The sequence below is a fragment of the Aristolochia californica genome, unplaced genomic scaffold (genome assembly GCF_029961685.1).
Source record: "Aristolochia californica isolate CCGP_79_NKW_82.1479 unplaced genomic scaffold, dmAriCali1.0.hap1 SCAF_8, whole genome shotgun sequence".
Classification (NCBI taxonomy): Eukaryota; Viridiplantae; Streptophyta; class Magnoliopsida; order Piperales; family Aristolochiaceae; genus Aristolochia; species Aristolochia californica.
Window position 1 is genome coordinate 21,021,149 of NW_027182279.1, and position 24,286 is coordinate 21,045,434.

A 24,286-nucleotide genomic window follows, 5' to 3' on the forward strand; every position below is an offset into this window, starting at 1 on the left:
AGAAAAATCTCTTTCTTTTAAAATTCCGAGCTATTAGGGTTGAACTAGTGGAATTTCTAAAACTTGGATAACAAAAATTTTGTGTTCATTTGTGGTGTGTGAATAAATTTTCTGTGCTTACACTTGTTTATTTCTTTAAATTCTTCCATACATAAACTCTAAAATTTTTATTTTGTTGTGATCTGTTTTGCCTTTTATCTTTTTTTTTTTGTTGGCGAGATGTAGGAAAAAGGAAAACTCAAGTTTTGATGTATGAAAAAACTATACATCTAAAATGGAAATTCACAATACACAAATGTAGAGAGAGATAATTCCCAAAAATATCTGTAAGTTTTAGGGTTTGTAAACTCTTTTTAGTTTTTATATATCATGTTCTGCAATCGTCGGCAAAAGGGGGAGCCGAGGGAATTTTAACTGAGTGTTGACTCCCAATCCATAAGTCATTCCTTGCAAAAATAAAGCCCCTTTCGCATAATAAATCACTTCACAAAAATCTATGATCGTTAGGTCAGCTTTTTTTAAATGGGCAAAATAATGGCTTGTTTAACTCGGGTAAATTTCCCACCGCACGTTCACTTCAGAATTTAATGTTATTCCCTTTAAAATGTTTGGATCCATAGACTATTTGCATCTTTAACATGTTTCAAGCATGCATATCCATTTTTTTAAAACATGTGTAACAAAATCTCTTTCTTATAAAATTTTGAGCTTTTACGATTGAACTAGTGGAATTTCCCAAACTTGGATTACATAACTTTTGTGTTCATTTGTGGTGTGTGAATAAATATTCTTTACTTAAATTTGTTTACTATTTTAAATTCTTTCCATACAAAAATTCTGAAATTTTCATTTTGTTGTGATCTTTTTGCTTTTTATCTCTTTTTTTTGTTTGCGAGATGAAGGGAAAGTGAAAACTCAAATTTTGATTGAACAAAAAAGAATACATCTAAAATGGAAATTCACAATGCACAAATGTAGAGAGAGATAATTCCAAAATGTGTCTGTAATTTTTAGGGATTGTAAACTCTTTTTAGTATTTATATATCAGGTTCTGCAATCGTCGGGAAAAGGGGGAGGCAGGGGATTTTTATTTGGGTTTTGTCTCCCAATCCTTAAGTCATTCCTTACAAAATATAGCCCGTTATGCATGATAAATCACTTTACAATCATCTATGATTGTTAGGTCAGCTTTTTTTAAATGGGCAAAATAATGGCTTGTTTGACTCGGGTAAATATCCCACCGCATGTTCACTTCGGAATTTAATGTTATTCTCTTGAAAAGGTTTGGATCCATAAGTCATTTGCTTCTTTAACATGTTTCAAGCCTACAAATCCATTTTTGAAAACATGTGTAGAAAATTCTGTTTCTTATAAAATTCCAAGCAATTAGGGTTGAACTAGTCGAATTTCCCAAACTTGGATAAACAAACTGTTATGTTCATTTGTGGTGTGTGAATAAATTTTCTTTAGTTAAATTTGTTTATTGCTTTAAATTATTCCACGCATAAACTATAATATTTTCATTTTGTTTTGATCTATTTTTCCTTTTATCTTTTTTATTTTATTTTGTGAGATGTAGGAAAAGTGAAAACTCAAGTTTTGATGTAATAAAAAAGTATACATCTAAAATGGAAATTCACAATGCACAAATTTAGAGAGAGGATAATTCCAAAAAGTTTCTTTAATTTTTAGGGATTGTAAACTCTTTTTAGTTATTATATATCATGTTCTGCAATCGTCGGGAAAAGGGGGCGGCCATAAGTCATTCCTTACAAAAATATAGCCCGTTATGCCTGATAAATCACTTTACAATTATCTATGATTTTAAGGTCAGCTTATTGTAAATGGGCAAAATAATGGCTTGTTTGACTCGGGTAAATATCCCAGCGCATGTTCACTTGAGAATTTAATGTTATTCGCTTGTAAAGGATTGGATCCATAGGTCATTTGCGTCTTTAACATGTTTCAAGCATGCATATACATTTTTTAAAACATATGAAGAAAAATCTCTTTCTTATAAAATTTCGAGCTATTAGGGTTGAACTACTGGAATTACCCAAACTTGGTTAACAATAATTTTGTGTTCATTTGTGGTGTGTAAATAAATTTTCTTTACTTACATTTGTTTATTGCTTTAAATTTTTTCCATACGTAAACTCTTAAGTTTTCATTTTTCTGAGATGTATTTGCCTTTAACCTCTTTTTTTTTTTTGTATGCAAGATGAAGGCAAAGTGAAATCTCATGTTTTGATTTAAGAAAAAAGTATACATCTAAAATTGAAATGCACAATGCACAAATGTAGAGAGATATGATACCAAAAAGTGTCTATAATTTTTGGGCATTGTAAACTGTTTTTAGTTTTTATATATCAAGTTCTGCAATCGTCGGGAAAAGGAGGAGGCATGGGATTTTTAACTGGGTTTTTACTCCCAATCCACAAGTCATTCCTTATAAAAATATAGCCTGTTATGCATGATAAATCACTTTACAATCATATATGATCGTTAGGTCAACTTTTTGTAAATGGGCAAAATAATGGCTTGTTTGACTTGGGTAAATATCCTACTGTATGTTCACCTGAGAATTTAATGTTATTCTCTTCAAAAGATTTGGAATCCATAGGCCATTTGCATTTTTAACATGTTTCAAGCATGCATTTCCATTTTTTAAAACATGTGTAGAAAAATATTTTTCCTTTAAAATTCCGAGCCATTAGGTTTGTACTTGTGGAATTTCCCAAACTTAGATAACAAAACTTTTGTGTTCATTTGTGGTGTTTGAATGAATTTTCTTTACTTACATTTGATTATTGTTTTAAATTCTTCCATACATAAAATCTAAAATTTTCATTTTGTTGAGATCTAATTGCCTTTTATCTCTTTTTTTTGTTTGCGAGATGAAGGGAAAGTGAAAACTCGAGTTTTGATTTAAGAAAAAACTATACATCTAAATTGTAAAATCACAATGCACAAATGTAGAGATTATTCCAAAACTTGTTCCTAAATTTTAGGGATTGTAATCTTTTCTTAGATTATATATATCAGGTTCTGCAATCGTCGGGGAAAGGGGGAGGTGGAGGATTTTTAACTTAGTGTTGAGTCCCAATCCATAAGTCATTCCTTAAAAAAATATAGCCCGTTACGCATGATAAATCACTTTACAATCATCTATGATCGTTAGGTCAGCTTTTTGTAAATAGGAAAAATAATGGCTTGTTTAACTCGAGTAAATATCCCACCACACGTTCACTTGAGAATTTAATGTTATTCTGTTTAAAAGGTTTGGATCCATAGGTCATTTGCATCTTTAAGATGTTTCAAGCATGCATATCCTTTTTTAAAACATGTTTAGAAAAATCTCTTTCTTATAAAATTCCGTGCTATTAGGGTTGAAGTAGTGGAATTACCCAACTTAGATACCAAAACTTTTGTGTGCATTTGTGGTGTGTGAATAAATTTTCTTTACTTACATTTGTTTATTGTTTTAAATTCTTTCCATAGATAAACTCTTAAATTTTAATTTTGTTGAGATCTATTTGCCTTTTATCTATTTTTTTTTTTTACGAGATGAAGGGAAAGTGCAAACTCAATTTTTGATTTAAGAAAAAAGTGTACACCTAAAATGGAAATGTACAATGGACAAATGTAGAGAAAAATAATTCTAAAATGTATCTGTAATTTTTAGGTATTGTAAACTCTTTTTAATATTTATATATCAGAATCTGCAATCGTAGGGAAAAGGGGGAGGCAAGGGATTTTTAACTGAGTTTTGACTCCCAATCCATAAGTCATTTCTTTAAAAAATATAGCCAGTAATGCATGATAAATCACTTTACAATCATCTATGATCAATCACTTTACAATCATCTATGATCGTAAGGTGAGCTTTTTGAGAATCGGAAAAATAATGGCTTGTTTGACTCCGGTAAATATCCCACCAGACGATCACTTGAGAATTTAATGTTATTCTCTTTAAAAGGTTTGGATCCACAGGTCATTTGCATCTTTAACATGTTTCAAGCATTCATATCCATTTTTTAAAAGATGTGTAGAAAAACGTTTTCTTATAAAATTCGGAGCTATTAGTGTTGAACTAGTGGAATTACCCAAACTTGGATAACATAGCTTTTATGTTCATTTGTGGTGTGTGAATAAATTTTATTTACTTACATTCATTTATTTCTTTAAATTCTTTCCATACAAAAACTCTAAAATTTTTATTTTGTTAAGATCTATTTGCCTTTTATCTCTTTTTTTTTTTTTTGCAAGATGAAGGGAAGTGCAAACTCAATTTTTGATTTAAGAAAAAATTATAAATCTAAAAAGGAAATTCACAATGCACAAATGCAAAGAGAAATAATGCTAAAATGTGTCTGTAATTTTTAGGGATTCTAAACTTTTTTTAGTATTTATATATCAGGTTCTGCAACTGTCAGGAAAAGGGGGAGGCAGGGGATTTTTAACTGAGTTTTGACTCCCAGTCCAACATTCATTCCTTACAAAAATATAGCCCATCACGCATGACAAATCACTTTACAATCATTTATGATCGTTAGGTCAACTTTTTGTAAATGGGCAAAATAATGGCTTGTTTGACTCCATTAAATATCCCACCACACGATCACTTGAAAATTTAACTTTATTCTCTTTAAAGTGTTTGGATCCACATGTCATTTGCATCTTTAACATTTTTAAGCATTCATATCCATTTTTTAAAAGATGTGTAGAAAAATATCTTTCTTATAAAATTCCAAGCTATTAGGGTTTAACAAGAGGCATTTTCCCAAACTTGGATATCAAAAGTTTTTTTTTCATTTTTGGTGTGTGAATAAATTTTATTTACTTACATTTTTTATTGCTTTAAATTATTTCCATACATAAACTCTAAATTTTTCATTTTGTTGTGATCTATTTGCCTTTAATCTCTTTTTTTTGTGTGCGAGATGTTGGCAAAGTGAAAACTCAAGTTTTGGTATAAGAAAAATGTATACATCTAAAATGGAAATGCACAATGCACAAATGTAGAGAGAGACAGTTCCAAAAAATGTCTATAATTTTTTGGGATTGTGAACTATTTTTAGTTTTTATATGTCAGGTTCTGCAATCGTCGGGAAAAGGGTTGACTCCCAATCCATAAGCCATTCTTTACAAAAATATAGTCCGTTACGCTTGATAAATCACTTTACAATCATCTATGATCATGAGGTCAGATTTTTGTAAATGGGCAAAATAATGGCTTGTTCCCACCTCACGTTCACTTGAGAATTTAATATTATTCTCTTTAAAAGTTTTGGATCTATGGGTCAAGCATAAATCTGTATTTTAAAACAAGTGTAGAAAAATCACTTTCTTATAAATTTCCGAGCTATTAGGGTTCAACTAGTCGAATTTCCCAAACTTGGATAACAAAACTTTTGTGTTCATTTGTGGTGTGTGAATAAATTTTGTTTACTTAAATTTGTTTATTGGTTTAAATTCTTTCCATACATAAACACTAAAATTTTCATTTTGTTGTGATCTATTTGCATTTTATCTCTTTTTTTAATTTACGAGAAGAAGGGGAAGTGAAAACTAGAGTTATGATTTAGAAAAAAGCATACATCTAAAATGAAAATGCACAATGCACAAAAGTAGAGAGAGATAATTCCAAAAAGTGTCGATAATTTTTAGGGATTGTAAACGTTTTTTAGTATTATATATATGGTTCTGCAATCGTTGGGAAAAAGGGGAGGCGGGGGATTTGTAACTGAGTTTTGAATCCTAATCCATAGTCATTCCTTACAAAAATACGGCCCGTTACACATGATAAATCACTTTACAATCATCTAAGATCGTTAGGTCAACTTTTTGTAAATGGGAAAAATAGTGGTTTGTTTGACTCGGGTAAATATCCCGCCACACTTTCACTTGAGAATTTAATGTTATTCTCTTTAAAAAGTTTGGATCCATAGGTAATTTGCATGCTAACATGTTTCAAGCATGCATATCCATTTTTTAAAACATGTGTAGAAAAATCTCTTTCCTATAAAATTCCGAGCTACTAGGGTTGCACTAGTGGAATTTACCAAACTTGGTTAACATAACTTTTGTGTTCATTTGTGGTGTGTGAATAAATTTTCTTTACTTAAATTTGTTTATTGCTTTAAATTCTTTCCATACATAAACCCTAAAAGTAACATTTTGTTGTGATCTATTTGCCTTTTCTCTCTTTTTTTTGTTAGCGAGATGAAGGGAAAGTAAAAACTCAAGTTTTAATTTATGAAAAAAGTATACATCTAAAATGGAAATACCCAATGCACAAATGTAGAGAGAGGTAATTCCAAAAAGTGTCTGTAATTTTTAGGGATTGTAAACTCTTTTTAGTTTTTATATATCAGGTTCCGCAATCGTCGAGAAAAGGGGGAGGCGGGGGATTTTTATCTGTGTGTTGATTCCCAATCCATAAGTCATTCCTTATATAAATATAGCCCGTTACGCATGATAAATCACTTTACAATCATCTATGATCGTTAGTTCAGATTTTTCTAAATGGGTAAAATAATGCCTTGTTTGACTCGGGTAGATATCCCACTTCACGTTCACTTGATAATTTAATGTTATTCTCTTTAAAAGGTTTTGATCCATACATCATTTGCATCTTTAACATGTTTCAAGCATGCATATCCATTTTTTAAACCATGTGTACAAAAATCTCATTTTTATAAAATTCCAAACCATTAGGGTTGAACGAGTGGAATTTCCAAAACTTGGATAACAAAACTTTTGTGTTCATTTGTGGTGTGTGAATAAATATTTTTTACTTACATTTGTTTATTGCTTTAAATTATTTCCATACATAAACTATAAAATTTTCATTTTGTTGTGATCTATTTGCCTTTTAACTCTTTTTTTTTTTTGTTTACGAGATGAAGGGAAAGTGAAAACTCAAGTTTCTATTTAAGAAAAAAGTATAGATTTAAAATGGAAATGCACAATGCACAAATGTAGAGAGATATAATTCCAAAAATTATTTGTTATTTTTAGGGATTGTAAACACTTTTTAGTTTTTATATATCAGGTTCTTCAATCGTCAGGAAAAGGAGGCAGCGGGGGATTTTTAACTAAGTGTTGACTCCCAATCCATAATTCATGCCTTAAAAAAATATAGATTGTTACGCATGATAAATCACTTTCCAATCATCTATGATCGTTAGGTCAACTTTATGTAAATAGGGGAAAGAATGGTTTCTTTGACTAGAGTTAATATTCCACCGCACGTTCACTTGAGAATTTAATGTTATTCTCTTTAAAAGGTTTGGATCCAAAGGCCATTTGCATCTTTAACATGTTTCAAGCATGCATATCCATTTTTTAAAACATGTGAGGAAAAATCTCTTTCTTATAAAATTCCGAGCTATTAGGATTGAACTAGTGGAATCTCCCAAACTTGGTTAACAAAAATTTAGTGTTCATTTGTGGTGTGTGAATAAATTTTATTTACTTACATTTGTTTATTGCTTTAAATTATTTCCATACATAAAATCTAAACTTTTTATTTTGTAGTGATCTATTAGCGTTTTATCTCTTTTTTTTGTTTACGAGATGAAGGGAAAGTGAAAACTCAAGTTTCTATTTAAGAAAAAAGTATAGATTTAAAATGGAAATGCAGAATGCACAAATGTAGAGAGAGATAATTCCAAAAAGTGTTTGTAATTTTTAGGGATTGTAAACACTTGTTAGTTTTTATATATCAACTTCTTCAATCAGCAAGAAAAGGGAGAGGCGGGGGATTTTTAACTGAGAGTTGACTCCCAATCCATAAGTCATTCCTTACAAAAATATAGGCCATTACGCATGCTAAATCACTTTACAATCATCTATGATCGTTTGGTCAGATTTTTGTAAATGGGCAAAATAATGGCTTGTTTGACTCGGGTAAATATTCCATCGGACGTTCACCTGAGAATTTAATGTTATTCTCTTTAAAAGGTTTGGATCCATAGGTCATTTGCATCTTTAACATGTTTCAAACATGCATATCCATTTTTAAAAACATGAGGAGAAAAAACTCTTTCTTATAAAATTCTAAACAATTAGGGTTGAACAAGTGGAATTTCCCAAACTTGGATAACAAAACTTTTGTGTGGCGAGTGAATAAATTTCTTTGCTTATATTTGTTTATTGCTGTTAATTCATTCGATACATCAACTCTAAAATTTTCATTTTGTTGTTATCTATTTGCCTTTTATCTCTTTGGCTTGTTTACGAGATGAAGGGAAAGTGAAACCTCAAGTTTTGATTTAAGAAAAAAGTATACATCTAAAATGGAAATGCACAATGCACAAATTTAGAGAGAGATAATTCCAAAAAGTGTCAATAACTTTTAGGGATCGACGAGGATAAGGGGGACGAGGATTTTTAACTGAGTGTTGACTCCCAATCCATAAGTCATTCCTTAAAAAAATATAGCCCGTTACGCATGATAAATCACTTTACAATCATCTATGATTAGTAGGTGAGCTTTTTGTAAAAGGCCAAAATAATGGCTTCTTTGACTTGGGTAAATATCCACCGCACGTTCACTTGAGAATTTAATGTTATTCTCTTTAAAAAGATTGGATCCATAGGTCATTTGCATTTTTAACATGTTTCAAGCATGCATATCCATTTTTTAAAAGATGTGTAGAAAAAACTCTTTCTTATAAAATTCCGAGCTTTTAGGGTTGAACTAGCGGAATTTCCCAAACTTAGGTAACAAAAATTTTGTGTTCATTCGTGGTGTGTGAATAAATTTGCTTTACCTACATTTGTTTATTGCTTTAAATTCTTTCCATACATCAACTCTAAAATTTTCATTTTGTTGTGATCTATTTGCCTTTTATCTCTTTTTAATGTTTATGAGATGGAGGGAAAGTGAAAACTCAAGTTTTTATTTAAGAAAAAAGTATATATTTAAAATTGAAACGCACAATGGCAAAATTTAGAGAGAGATAATTCCAAAAAGTGGCGGTAATTTTTAGGGGTTGTAAACTCTTTTTAGTTTTTATATATTAGGTTCTTCAATCGTCGGGAAAATGGGGAGGCGGGGGATTTTTAACTTAGTGTTTAATCCCAATCCATAAGTCATTCCTTACAAAAATATAGCCCGTTACGCTTGATAAATCACTTTACAATCATCTATTATCGTTTGGTCAGCTTTTTGTAAATGGGTGAAATAATGGCTTATTTGACTCGGGTAAAAATCCCACCGCACGTTCACTTGAGAATTGAATGTTGTTCTCTTTAAAAGGATTGGATCCATAGGTCATTTTAATCTTGAACATGTTTCTAGCATGCATATCTATTTTTTAAAACATGTGTGGAAAATTATCTTTCTTATAAAATTTTAACTTATTTGGATTGAGCTAGTGGAATTTCCCAAACTTGGATAAAAAAACATTTGTGCTCAATTGTGGTGTTTGATTAAATTTTCTATAATTAAATTTGTCTATTGCTTTAAATTATTTTCATAAATAAACTCTAAAATTTTCATTTTGTTGTGATCTATTTGCCTTTTATCTCTTCTTTTTGTTTACAAGATGAAGGGAAAGTGAAAACTCAAGTTTTGGTTTAAGAAAAAAGTATTCTTCTAAAATGGAAATGCACAATGCAAAAATGTAGAGAGAGATAATTTTAAAAAGTGTTTGTAATTTTTAGGGTTTGTAAACTTTTTTTAGTTTTTATATATTAGGTTCTGCAATCGTTGGGAAAAGGGGGAGGTGGGGGGTTTTTAACTGAGTGTTGACTCCCAGTCCATAAGTCATTCCTTACAAATGTATAGCCCGTTATGCATGATAAATCACTTTACAATCATTTATGATCGTTACGTCAACTTTTTGTAAATGGGCGAAATAATGGCTTGTTTGACTCGGGTAAATATCCCACTGTACGTTCACTTGAGAATTTAATGTTATTCTCTTTTAAAGATTTGGATCCATAGGTTAATTGTATCTTTAACATGTTTGAAGCATGCATATCCATTTTTTAATATATGTGTAGAAAAATTTCTTTCTTATAAAATTCCTGACTTTTATGGTTGAACAAGTGGAATTTCCAAAACTTGGATAATAAAACTTTTGTGTTCATTTGTGGTGTGTGAATAAATTTTATTCTCTTACATTTGTATATTGTTTTAAATTCTTTCCATACATAAACTATAAAATTTTCATTTTTTTGTGATCTATTTGCCTTTTATCTTTTTTTTTTTTTTGTTTACAAGATGAAGGGAAAGTGAAAACTCAAGTTTTGATTTAAGAAAAAAGCGTACAACTAAAATGGAAATGGACAATGCACAAATGTAGAGAGAGATAATTCCAAAAAGTGTCTGTAATTTTTAGGGATTGTAAACTCTCTTAGTTTTTATTTACCAGGTTCTGCAATCGTCACGAAAAGGGGGAGGCACATGATTTTTAACTGAGTGTTGCTTCCAAATCCATAAGTTATTCCTTAAAAAAATATAGCCCATTACGTATGATCAATCATGTTACAATCCTCTATGATCGTTAGGTCAACTTTTTGTAAATAGGGCCAAATAATGGCTTGTTTGACTCGGTTAAATATCCCACCACACGTTCACTTGATAATTTAATGTTATTCTCTTTAAAAGGTTTGGATCCATAGGACATTTGCATCTTTAAAAAGTTTCAAGTATGCATATCCATTTTTTAAAACATTTGTAGAAGAATCTCTTTCTAATAAAATTCCAAGTATTAGGGTTGCACTAGTGGAATTGCCCAAACTTGGATAACAAAACTTTTGTGATCATTTGTGGTGTATGAATAAATTTTATTAACTTACATTTGTTAATTTTTTTAAATTCTTTCCGTACATAAACTCTAAAATTTTCATTTCGTTGTGATCTATTTGTTTTTTATCTCTTTTTTTAATTTAAGAGATGAAGGGAAAGTGAAAACTCAAGTTTTGATTTAATAAAAAAGTATACATCTAAAATGGAAATGCACAATGCACAAATGTTGAGAGAGATAATTCCAAAATTTTTAGGGATTGTAGACTCTTTTTAGTTTTTATATATCAGGTTCGACAATCGTCTGGAAAAGGGGGAGGCGGGGGATTTTTAACTTAGTGTTGACATCCAATCCAAAAGTCATTCCTTACATAATTATAGCCCGTTACACATGATAAATCACTTTGCAATCATCTATGATTGTTAGGTCACGTTTTTTTAAATGGGCAAAATAATGGCTTGTTTGACTCGGGTAAATATCCCACCGTACCTTCACTTGAATATTTAATGTTATCCTATTTAAAAGTTTTGGATCCATAGGTCATTTGTATCTTTAACATGTTTCAAGCATCCATGTACATTTTTTTAAACATGTGTAGAAAAATCTCTTTCTTATAAAATTCCAAGCTATTAGGGTGAACTAGTGGAATTTCCCAAACTTGGATAACAAAACTTTTGTGTTCATTTGTGGTGTGTGAATATATTTTATTTTCTTACATTTTTTTGTTGCTTTAAAACCATTCCATACATCAACTCTAAAATTTTCAATTTATTGTGATCTATTTGCCTTTTATCTCTTTTTTTTTTGTTTACGAGATGAAGGGAAAGTCAAAACTCAAGTTTTGATTTAAGAAAAAAGTATAGATCTAAAATGGAAATTCACAATGCATAAATGTAGAGAGAGATAATTCCAAAAAGTATCTGTAATTTTTAGGGATTGTAAACTTTTTCTCGTTTTTATATATCAACTTCTGCAAACGTTGGGAAAAGGGGTATGCTGGGGAATTTTAAATGATTGTTGACTCCCAAACAATCAGTCATTCCTCAAAAAAATATAGCCCATTACCTTCACTTGAGAAATCATCTATGATCGTTAGGTCAGTTTTTTTTAAATTGGCAAAATAATGGCTTTTTTGACTCGGGAAAATATCCCACCAAACCTTCACTTAAGAATTTAAAGTTATACTCTTTAAAAGGTTTGGATCCATAAGTCATTTTAATCTTTAACATGTTTGAAGAATGCATATCAATTTTTTAAAACATGTGTAGAAAAATCTCTTTCGTACAAAATTCCGAGCCATAAGGGTTGAACAAGTGGAATTTCCCAAACATGGATAACAAAACTTTTGTGTTCATTTGTGGTGTGTGAATAAATTTTCTTTACTTAGATTTGTTTATTGCTTTAAATTCTTTCCATACATAAATTCTAAAATTTTCATTTTGTTGTGATCTATTTGCCTTTTATCTCTTTTTTTTGTTTACGAGATGACGGGAAAGTTAAAACTCAAATTTTGATTTAAGAAAAAAGTATACATCTAGAATGGAAATGCACAATGCACAAATGTAGAGAGAGATCGTTCCAAAAAGTGTCTATAATTTTTAGGGATTGTAAAATCTTTTTAGTTTTTATATATCAGGTTTTACAATCGTCGGGAAAAGGGGGAGGCATGGGATTTTTAACTGAGTGTTGGCACCCAATCCATAAGTCATTCCTTACAAAAATATAGCCCGTTACGCATGATAAATCACTTTACAATCATCTATGATCGTTAGGCCAGCTTTTTGTAAATGGGCAAAATAATGGCTTGTTTGACTCGGGTAAATATCCCACCGCACGTTCACTTGAGAATTTAATGTTATTCTCTTTAAAAAGTTTGGATCCATTGGTCATTTGAATCTTTAACATGTCTCAAGCATGCATATCCATTTTTTAAATCATGTGTAGAAAAATCTTTATCTTATAAAATTCTGAGCTCTTAGGGTTGAGCTAGTGGAATTTCCCAAGCTTGGATAACAAAACTTTTGTGTTCATTAGTTGTGTGTGAATAAATTTTTTTACTTAAATTTGTTTATTGGTATAAATTATTTCCATACATAAACTCTAAAATTTTCATTTTGTTGTGATCTATTTTCCGTTTTAGCTCTTTTTTTTGTTTAAGTGAAGAAGGAAAAGTGAAAATTCAGGTTTTGATTTAAGAAAAAAGTATACATCTTAAATGGAAATGCACAATGCACAAATTTAGAGAGAGATAATTCAAAGAAGTGTGTGTAATTTTTAGGCATCGTAATCTCTTTTTAGTTTTTATATATTAGGTTCTGCAATCGTAACGAAAAGGGGGATGCGAGGGATTTTTAACTTGGTGTTGACACCCAATCCATAAGTCATTCCTTACAATTATAGCCCGTTACGCATGATAAATCACTTTACAATCATCTATGATCGTTAGGCCAGCTTTTTGTAAATGGGCAAAATAATGGCTTGTTTGACTCGGGTAAATATCCCACCGCACGTTCACTTGAGAATTTAATGTTATTCTTTTTAAAAGGTTCTGATCCAAAGGTCATTTGCATCTTTAACATGTTTCAAGCATGCATATCCATTTTTTAAAACATGTCTAGAAAAATCTCTTTCCTGTAAAATTTTGAGCTATGAGGATTGAATTAGTGGAATTTCCCAAACTTGGATAACAAAACTTTTGTGTTCATTTTTTGTGTGTGAATAAATTTTCTTTACTTGCATTTGTTTATTGCTTAAAGTTCTTTCCATACATCAACTCTAAAATTTTCATTTTGTTGTGATCAATTTGTCTTTTATCTCTTTTTTTTTGTTTACGAGATGAACAGAAAGTGAGAACTCAAGTTTTAATTTAAGAAAAAAGTATACTTCTAAAATGGAAATACACAATGCACAAATGTAGAGAGAGATAATTCCAAAAAGTACCTGTAATTTTTTTGTTAACACTTTATTCTCTTTAAAAGGTTTGGATCCATAGGTCATTTGAATCTTTAACAAGTTTCAACCATTTATATCCCTTTTTTAAGACATGTGTAGAAAAATCTCTTTCTTATAAAATTCCGAGCTATTAGGGTTGAGCTAGTGGAATTTCCCAAACTCTGGTAACAAAACTTTTGTGTTCATTTGTGGTGTGTGAATAAATTTTGTTTACTTAAATTTTTTATTGTTGACTCCCAATCCATAAGTCAATGCTTACAAAAATATAGCCCATTACGCATGACAAATCACTTTACAATCATCTATGATCGTTTGGTCAGCTTTTGGTAAATGGGCAAAACAATGGTTTGTTTGACTCGAGTAAATATCCCACCGCACGTTCACTTGAGAATTTAATGTTATTCTCTTTAAAAGGTTTGGATACATAGTTCATTTACATCTTTAACATGTTTCAAGCATGCATATCCATTTTTTAAAACAAGTGTAGAAAACTCTTTTTCCTATAAAATTCCGAGCTATTAGGGTTGAACTACTGGAATTTTCCAAACTGGGATAACAAAATTTTTGTGTTCCTTTGTGGTGTGTGAATAAATTTTCTTTACTTACATTTCTTTATTGCTTTAAATTATTTCCATTAATAAACTCTAAAATTTTCATTTTGTTGTGATCTATTTGCCTTTTGTCTCTTTTTTTGTTTATAAGATGAAGGAAAAGTGAAAACTCAGGTTTTCATTTAGGAAAAAAGTAGATATCTAAAACAGAAATGCACAATGCACAAATGTAGAGAGAGATAACTCCTAAAAATGTCTGTAATTTTATGGGATAGTAAACTCGTTTTAGCTTTTATATATCAGGTTTTGCAATCGTGTGGAAAAGGGGGAAGCACTGGATCTTTAACTGAGAGTTGACTCCCAATCCATAAGTAATTCCTTACAAAAATATAGCCTGTTACGCATGATAAATCACTTTAAAATCATCTATGATCGTTTGGTCAGCTTTTTGTAAATGGGTAAAATAATGGCTTGTTTGACTCGGGTAAATATCCCACCGCACGTTCACTTGAGAATTTAAGGTTATTCTCTTTAAATACTTTAGATCCTTAGGTAATTCACATCTTTAACATGCTTCAAGAATGCGTATCCATTTATTTAAACATGTGTAGAAAAATCTCTTTCTAAAAAAATACCGAGCTAATAGGGTTGATCTAGTGGAATTTCCCAAACTCGGATAGCAAAATTTTATGTTCATTTGTGGAGAGAGAATAATTTTTTTTACCCACATTTTTTTATTGCTTTAAATTCTTTCCATACATAAACTCTAAAATTTTCGTTTTGTTTCGATCTATTTGCCTTTAATCTCTTTATTTGTTTACGAGATGATGGGAAAGTGAAAACTCAAGTTTATATTTAAGAAAAAAGAATACATCTAAAATAGATATGCACAATGCACAAATGTAGAGAGATATAATTCCAAAAAGTGTTCATAATTTTTAGGCATTGTAAACTCTTTTCAGTTTTTAAATATCAGGTTCGGCAATCGTTAGGAAAAGGGGGAGGGGGCGGATTTTTAACTGAGTGTTGAATCCCAATTCATAACTCATTCCTCAAAAAAATAGAGCCCATTACGCATGATAAATAAATTTAAAATCATCTATGATCGTTTGGTCTACTTTATTGAAATGGGTAAAATAATAGCTTGTTTGACTCGGGTAGATATCCCACCGCATGTTCACTTGAGAATTTAATGTTATTCTCTTTAAAAGGATTAGATCCTTAGGTCATTCGCATCTTTAACATGTTTCAAGAATTCGTATCCATTTATTTAAACATGTGTAGAAAAATCTCTTTCTAAAAAAATACCGAGCTAATAGGGTTGATCTAGTGGAATTTCCCAAACTTGGATAGCAAAATTTTATGTTCATTTATGGAGAGTGAATAAATTTTATTTACCCACATTTTTTTATTGCTTTAAATTCTTTCCATACATAAACTCTAAAATTTTCGTTTTGTTTCGATCTATTTGCCTTTTATCTCTTTTTTTGTTTACGAGATGATGGGAAAGTGAAACTCAAGTTTATATTTAAGAAAAAAGTATACATCTAAAATAGATATGCACAATGCACAAATGTAGAGAGAGACAATTCCAAAAAGTGTTCATAATTTTTAGGCATTGTAAACTCTTTTTAGTTTTTAAATATCAAGTTCGGCAATCGTTGGGAAAAGGGGGAGGCGGCGGATTTTTAACTGAGTGTTGAATCCCAATTCATAACTCATTCCTTACAAAAATATAGCCCGTTACGCATGATAAATAAATTTAAAATCATCTATGATCGTTTGGTCAGCTTTATTGAAATGGGTAAAATAATGGCTTGTTTGACTTGGGTAAATATCCCACCGCACGTTCACTTCAGAATTTAATGTTATTCTCTTTAAAAGGTTTGGATCCATAGGCCATTTGCATCTTTAACATGTTTCAAGAATGCATATCCATTTATTTAAACATGTGTAGAAAAATCTCTTTCTAAAAAAATACCGAGCTAATAGGGTTGATCTAGTGGAATTTCCCAAACTTGGATAGCAAAATTTTTGTGTTCAATTGTGGTTAGTGAATAAAATTTTTTTACTTACACTTTTTTATTGCTTTAAATTCTTTCCACACATAAACTCTAAAATTTTCATTTTGTTGTGATCTATTTGCCTTTTATCTCTTTTTTTGTTTATGAGATGATGGGAAAGTGAAAACTCAAGTTTATTTAAGAAAAAAGCATACATCTAAAATGGATATGCACAATGCACAAATGTACAGAGAGATAATTCCAAAAAGTGTTTATAATTTTTATGGATTGTAAACTCTTTTTAGTTCTTATATATCAAGTTCGGCAATCGTTGGGAAAAGGGGGAGGCGGGGGATTTTTAACTGAGTGTTGACTCCCAATTCATAACTCATTCCTTAAAAAAAAAAGCCCGTTACACATGATAAATCACTTTAAAATCATCTATGATTGTTAGGTCAGCTTTATGTAAATGGGTAAAATAAAGGCTTCTTTGACTCGGGTAAATATCCCACCGCACGTTCAATTGAGAATTTAATGTTATTCTCTTTAAAATGCTTGGATCCATAGGTCATTTGAATCTTTAACATGTTTCAAGAGTGCATATCCATTTATTTAAACATGTGTAGAAAAATCTCTTGCTAAAAAAATACCGAGCTAATAGGGTAGATCTTGTGGAATTTCCCAAACTTGGATAGCTAAATTTTTGTGTTCATTCGTGGAGTTAATAAATTTTATTTACTTACATTTTTTTATTTCTTTAAATTCTTTCCATACATAAACTGTAAAAATTTCATTTTGTTGTGATCTATTTGCCTTTTATCTCTTTTTTTGTTGACGAGATGATGGGAAAGTGAAAACTCAAGTTTATATTTAAGAAAAAAGTATACATCTAAAATGGATATGAACAAAGCACAAATGTAGAGAGAGATAATTCAAAAAAGTGTTTACAATTTTTAGGGATTGTAAACTCTTTTTAGTTTTTATATATCAAGTTCAGCAATCGTTGGGAAAAGGGGGAGGCGGGGCATTTTTAACTGAGTGTTGACTCCCAATTCATAACTCATTCCTTGCTAAAATATAGTCCGTGACGCATCATAAATCACTTTAAAATCATCTATGATCGTTAGGTCAGCTTTATGTAAATGTGTAAAATAATGGCTTATTTGACTCGAGTAAATATCCCACCGAACTTTCACTTGAGAATTTAAAGTTATTCTCTTTAAAATATTTGAATCCTTAGGTCATTTGCATCTTTAACATGTTTCAAGAATGCAAATTCATTTATTTAAACATGTGTAGAAAAATCTCTTTCTAAAAAAATACCGAGCCAATAGGGTTGATCTAGTGGAATTTCTCAAACTTGGATAGCAAAGTTTTGTGTTCATTTGTGGTGAGTGAATAAATTTTATTTACTCACATTTTTTATTGATTTAAATTCTTTTCATACGTAAACTCTAAAATTTTCATTTTGTTTCGATCTATTAGCCTTTTATCTCTTTTTTTGTTTACGAGATGATGGGAAAGTGATAACTCCAGTTTATCTTTAAGAAAAAATTATACATCTAAAATGAATAAGCACAATGCACAAATGTAGAGAGAGATAATTCCAAAAAGTGTTCATATTTTTTAGGGAGTGTAAACTCTTTTTAGTTTTTACAGATCAAGTTCTGCAATTGTTGGGAAAAGGGGCAAGCGGGGGATTTTTAACTGAGTGTTGACTCCCAATTCATAACTCATTCCTTTCAAAAATATAACCCGTTACCCATGATAAATCACTTTAAAATCATCTATGATCGTTAGGTCAGCTTTATGGAAATGGGTAAAATAATGGCTTGTTTGACTCGGGTAAATATCCGACCGAACGTTCACTTGAGAATTTAATGTTATTCTCTTTAAAAGGTTTTGATCCTTAGGTCATTTGCATCTTTAACATGTTTCAAGAATGGATATCCATTTATTTAAACATGTGTAGAAAAATCTCTTTCTAAAAAAATACCGAGCAAAAAGGGGTGATCTAGTGGAATTTCCCAAACTTGGATGGAAAAATTTTTGTGTTCATTTGTGGTGAGTGAATAAATTTTATTTACTTACATTTTTTTATTGCTTTAAATTCTTTCCATACATAAACTCTAAAATTTTCATTTTGTTGTGATCTATTTGCCTTTTATTTCCTTTTTTGTTTACGAGATGATGGGAAAGTGAAACTCAAGTTTATATTTAAGAAAAAAGTATACATCTAAAATGGATATGCACAATGCACAAATATACAGAGAGGTGATTCCAAGAAGTATTCATATTTTTTAGGGATTGTAAACTCATTTTAGTTTTTACTTATCAAGTTCGGCAATTGTTGGGAAAAGGGGGAGGCGGGGATTTTTAACTGATTGTTGACTCCTAATTCATCACTCTTTCCTTACAAAAAAAATAGTTACGCATGATAAATCACTTTAAAACCATCTATGATCATTAGGTGAGATTTGTTTGATTCGGGTAAATATCCCACCGCAAGTTCACTTGAGAATTAAATGTTATTCTCTTTAAAAGGTATGGATCCATAGGTCATTTGCATCTTTAATATGTTTCAAGAGTGCATATCCATTTATTTAAACATGTGTAGAAAAATCTCTTGCTAAAAAAATACCGAGCTAATAGGGTAGATCTAGTGGAATTTCCCAAACTTGGATAGAAAATTTTTTGTGTTCATTCGTGGAGTTAATAAATTTTATTTAGTTACATTTTTTATTGCTTTAAATTCTTTTCATAGATAAACTCTAAAAATTTTATTTTGTTGTGATCTTTTTGCCTTTTATCAGTTTTTTTGTTTACGAGATGATGGGAAAGTGAAAATTCAAGTTTATATTTAAGAAAAAAGTATGAATTTAAAAAGAATATGCACAATGCACAAATGTAGAGAGAGATAATTCAAAAAAGTGTTTACAATTTTTAGGGATTGTAAACTCTTTTTAGTTTAGCTATTTCAAGTTCAGCAATCGTTGGGAAAATGGGGAGGCAAGGGATTTTTAACTGAGTGTTGACACCCAATTCATAACTCATTCCTTACAAAAATATAGCCCGTTGTGCATGATAAATCACTTTAAAATCATCTATGATCGTTAGCTCAGCTTTATGGAAATGGGTAAAATAATGGCTTGTGTGACTCGGGTAAATATCCCACCGCACGTTCACTTGAGAATTTAATGTTATTCTCCTTAAAAGGTTTGGATCCATAGGTCATTTGCATCTTTAACATGTTTCAAGAATGCATATCCATTTATTTGAACATGTGAAGAAAAATCTCTTTCTAAAAAAATACCGAGCTATTTGGGTTGATCTATTGGAATTTCCCAAACATGGATAGAAAAACTTTTGTGTTCATTTGTGGTGAGTGAATAAATTTTATTTACTTACATTTTTTTATTGATTTAAATTCTTTCCAAACATAAACTCTAAAATTTTCATTTTGTTGTGATTTTTTTGCCTTTTATCTCTTTTTTTGTTTACGAGATGATGGGAAAGTGAAACTCAAGTTTATATTTAAGAAAAAAGTATACATCTAAAATGGATATGCACAATGCACAAATGTAGAGGGAGATAATTCCAAAAAGTGTTTATAATTTTTAGGGATTGTAAACTCTTTTTAGTTTTTATATATCAAGTTCGGTAATGGTTGGGAAAAGGGGGAGGTGGGGGATTTTTAACTTAGTGTTGACTCCCAATTCATAACTCATTCCTTACAAAAATATAGCCCGTGACGCATGATAAATCACTTTAAAATCATCTATGATCGTTAGGTCAGCTTTATGTAAATGGGTAAAATAATGGCTTGTTTGACTCGAGTAAATATCCCACCGAACGTTCACTTGAGAATTTAATGTTATTCTCTTTAAAAGGTTTGGATCCTTAGGTCATTTGCATCATTAACATGATTCAAGAATGCATATTCATTTATTTAAACATGTGTAGAAAAATGTCTTTCAAAAAAAATACCGAGCTAATAGGGTTGATCTAGTGGAATTTCCCAAACTTGGATAGCAAAATTTTGTGTTCATTTGTGGTGAGTGAATAAATTTTATTTACTCATATTTTTTTATTGCTTTAAATTCTTTCCATACATAAACTCTAAAATTTTCATTTTGTTTCGATCTATTTGCCTTTTATCTCTTTTTTTGTTTATGAGATGATGGGAAAGTGAAAACTCAAGTTTATATTTTAGAAAAAAGTATACATCTAAAATGGATATGCACAATGCACAAATGTAGAGAGAGATAATTCCAAAAAGTGTTCATATTTTTTAGGTAGTGTAAACTCTTTTTAGTTTTTACATAACAAGTTCAGCAATCGTTGGGAAAAGGAGGAGGCGGGGGATTTTTAACTGAGTGTTGACTCCCAATTCATAACTCATTCCTTACAAAAATATAGCCCATTACCCATGATAAATCACTTTAAAATCATCTATGATCGTTAGGTCAGCTTTATGTAAATGCGTAAAATAATGGCTTGTTTTACTCGGGCAAATATCCCACCAAACGTTCACTTGAGAATTTAATGTTATTCTCTTTAAAGGGTTTGGATCCTTAGGTCATTTCGATCTTTAACATGTTTCAAGAATGCATATCCATTTATTTAAACATGTGTAGAAAAATCTCTTTCTTAAAAAATACCGAGCTAAAAGGGTTGATCTAGTGGAATTTCCCAAACTTGGATAGCAAAATTTTTGTGTTCATTTGTGGTGAGTAAATAAATTTTATTTACTTACTTTTTTTTATTTCTTTAAATTCTTTCCATACATAAACTCTAAAATTTTCATTTTGTTGTGATCTATTTGCCTTTCATCTCTTTTTTTGTTTACGAGATGATGGGAAAGTAAAACTCAAGTTTATATTTAAGAAAAAAGTATACATCTAAAATGGATATGCACAACGCACAAATGTAGAGAGTGATAATTCCAAAAAGTGTTCATATTTTTTTTGGATTGTAAACTCTTTTTAGATTTTACATATCAAGTTCGACAATCGTTGGGAAAAGGGAGAGGCGGGGGATTTTTAACTGAGTGTTGTCTCCAAATTCATAACTCATTCCTTACAAAAATATAGCCTGTTACGCATGATCAATCACTTGAAAATCATCTATGATTGTTAGGTCAGCTTTATGGAAATGGGTAAAATAATGGCTTGTTTGACTCAGGTAAATATCTCACCGAACGTTCACTTAAGAATTTAATGTTTTTCTCTTTAAAAGGTTTGGATCCATAGGTGATTTGCATCTTTAATATGTTTCAAGTATGCATATCTATTTTTAAAACATGTGTAGAAAAATCTCTTTCTTATAAAATTCCTAGCTATTAAGGTTGAACTTGTGGAATTTCCCAAACTTGGATAACAAAACTTTTGATTTCATTTGTGGTGTGTGAATAAATTTTCTTTACTTACATTTATTTATTGCATTAAATTCTTTCCCTACATCAACTCTAAAGTTTTCATTTTGTTGTGATCTATTTGCCTTTTATCTCTTTTTTTTGTTTACGAGATGAATAGAAAGGGAAAACTCAAGTTTTGATTTAAGAAAAAAGTTTACATCTAAAATGGAAATGCACAATGCACAAATCTAGAGAGAGATAATTCCAAAAAGTGTCTGGAATTTTTAGGGATTGTAAACTCTTTTTATGTTTTATATATTCGGTTCTGCAATCGTCAGGAAAAGGGGAGGCGTGGGATTTGTAACTGAGTGTTGACTCCCAATCCATAAATCAATTCCTTACAAAAAAAATTGCCCATTGTGCAACTTAAATCACTTGACAATCATCTATGAATGTTAGGTCAGATTTTTGTAAATGAGCAAAATAATGGCTTGTTTGACTAGGGTAAATATCCCACCATACGTTCACTTGAGAATTTCGTATTATTCTCTTTACAAGGTTTTTATCCATCAGTCATTTGCATCTTTAAGATGTTTCAAGCAAGCATATCCATTTTTTAAAACATGTGTAGAAAAATCTCTTTCTTATAAAATTCCGAGCTATTAGGGATGAACTATTGCAATTTACCAAACTTGGATAACAAAACTTCTGTGTTCATTTGTGGTGTGTGAATAAATTTTCTTTTCTTACATTTGTTTATTGCTTTGAATTCTTTCCATGCTTCAACTCTAAAATTTTCATTTTGTTCTGATCTATTTGTCGTTTATGTCTTTTTGTGTTTACGAGATAAAGGAAAAGTGAAAACACAAGTTTTGATTTAAGACAAAAGTACACATCTAAAATGGAAATGCACAATGCAAAAATGTGGATAAAGATAATTCCAAAAAGTGTTTTTAATTTTTTGGGATTGAAAACTCTTTTTAGTTTTTATATATCAGGTTTTGCAATCGTCGGGAAAAAGGGTAGGTGGGGGATTTTTATCTGAGGGTTGACTCACAATCCATTAGTCATTCCTTACAAAAATATAGCCCGTTACGCATGATAAATTCCTTTACAATCATCTATGATTGTTAGCTCAGCTTTTTTTAATTGGGCAAAATAATGTCTTGTTTGACTTTGGTAAATATCCCACCGCACGTTCACTTGAGAATTTAATGTTATTCTCTTTAAAAGGTTTGGATCCATAGGTCATTTGCATCTTTAACAAGTTTCAACCATGCATATCCATTTTTTTAAAAATGTGTAGAAAAATCTCTTTCTTATAAAATTCCGAGCTATTAGGGTTGAGCTAGTGGAATTTCCCAAACTCTGATAACAAAACTTTTGTGTTCATTTGTAGTGTGTGAAAATTTTTTGTTTACTTACATTTTTTATTGTTGACTCCCAATCCATATGTTATGCAAGCAATAACATTATTATTTTAGTTGTTTTATGTAATTTACTTTATATTATTTCAGTTTTAGGCTATAGGGGTATTTTTGGAATTATTTCTTAATAGGGATATTTTTGGAATATTTTATTCATAGGGATATTTCTGTAATATTTTATTAAACCCTAACAAGGTGAACCCTATTTAAGGGGTAAGAGTAATGAGAAACAAAAGCATTGAAGTATTAAGAATTAGGTTAAATCTTGCGTAAAGAGGCTTAGAGTTCTCCTCAACGAGCTCTAGGGTTTTCAAGCTTCCCTTAGGCTTGATCTTCGTTTTCGTCTTCCCCATGTCTTCCAACTATTCCTACGGTAATGCCTGGAAGACCTGCAACCCGTGGCAAACCCCAGATCCTCCCAAAGAATCCACGTGTCAGCTCCGGGACCGTAACACCATAAGTCAATCCTTACAAAAATATAGCCCGTTACGCATGATAAATCACTTTACAATCATCTATGATCGTTTGGTCGCTTTTGGTAAATGGGCAAAACAATGGTTTGTTTGACTCGGGTAAATATCCCACCGCACGTTCACTTGAGAATTTAATGTTATTCTCTTTAAAAGGTTTGGATCCATAGGTCATTTACATCTTTAACATGTTTCAAGCATGCATATCCATTTTTTAAAACAAGTGTAGAAAACTCTTTTTCCTATAACATTCCGAGCTATTAGGGTTGAACTACTGGAATTTTCCAAACTGGGATAACAAAACTTTTGTGTTCCTTTGTGGTGTGTGAATAAATTTTCTTTACTTACATTTATTTTTTGCTTTAAATTCTTTCCATTCATAAACTCTAAAATTTTCATTTTACTGTGATCAATTTGCCTTTTATCTCTTCTTTTGTTTACAAGATGAAGGGAAAGTGAAAACTCAAGTTTTGATTTAAGAAAAAAGTACATATCTAAAACGGAAATGCACAATGCACAAATGTAGAGAGAGATAATTCCTAAAAATTAACTAAAAATTTCTGTAATTTTTAGGGATTGTAAACTCTTTTTAGTTTATATATATCAAGTTCGACAATCATAGGGAAAAGGCGGAGGCGGGGGATTTTTAACTGAGTGTTGACTCCAAATTCATAACTCATTCCTTACAAATATATTGCCCGTTACGCATGATAAATCACTTTAAAATAATCTATGATTGTTAGGTCAGCTTTATGTAAATGGGG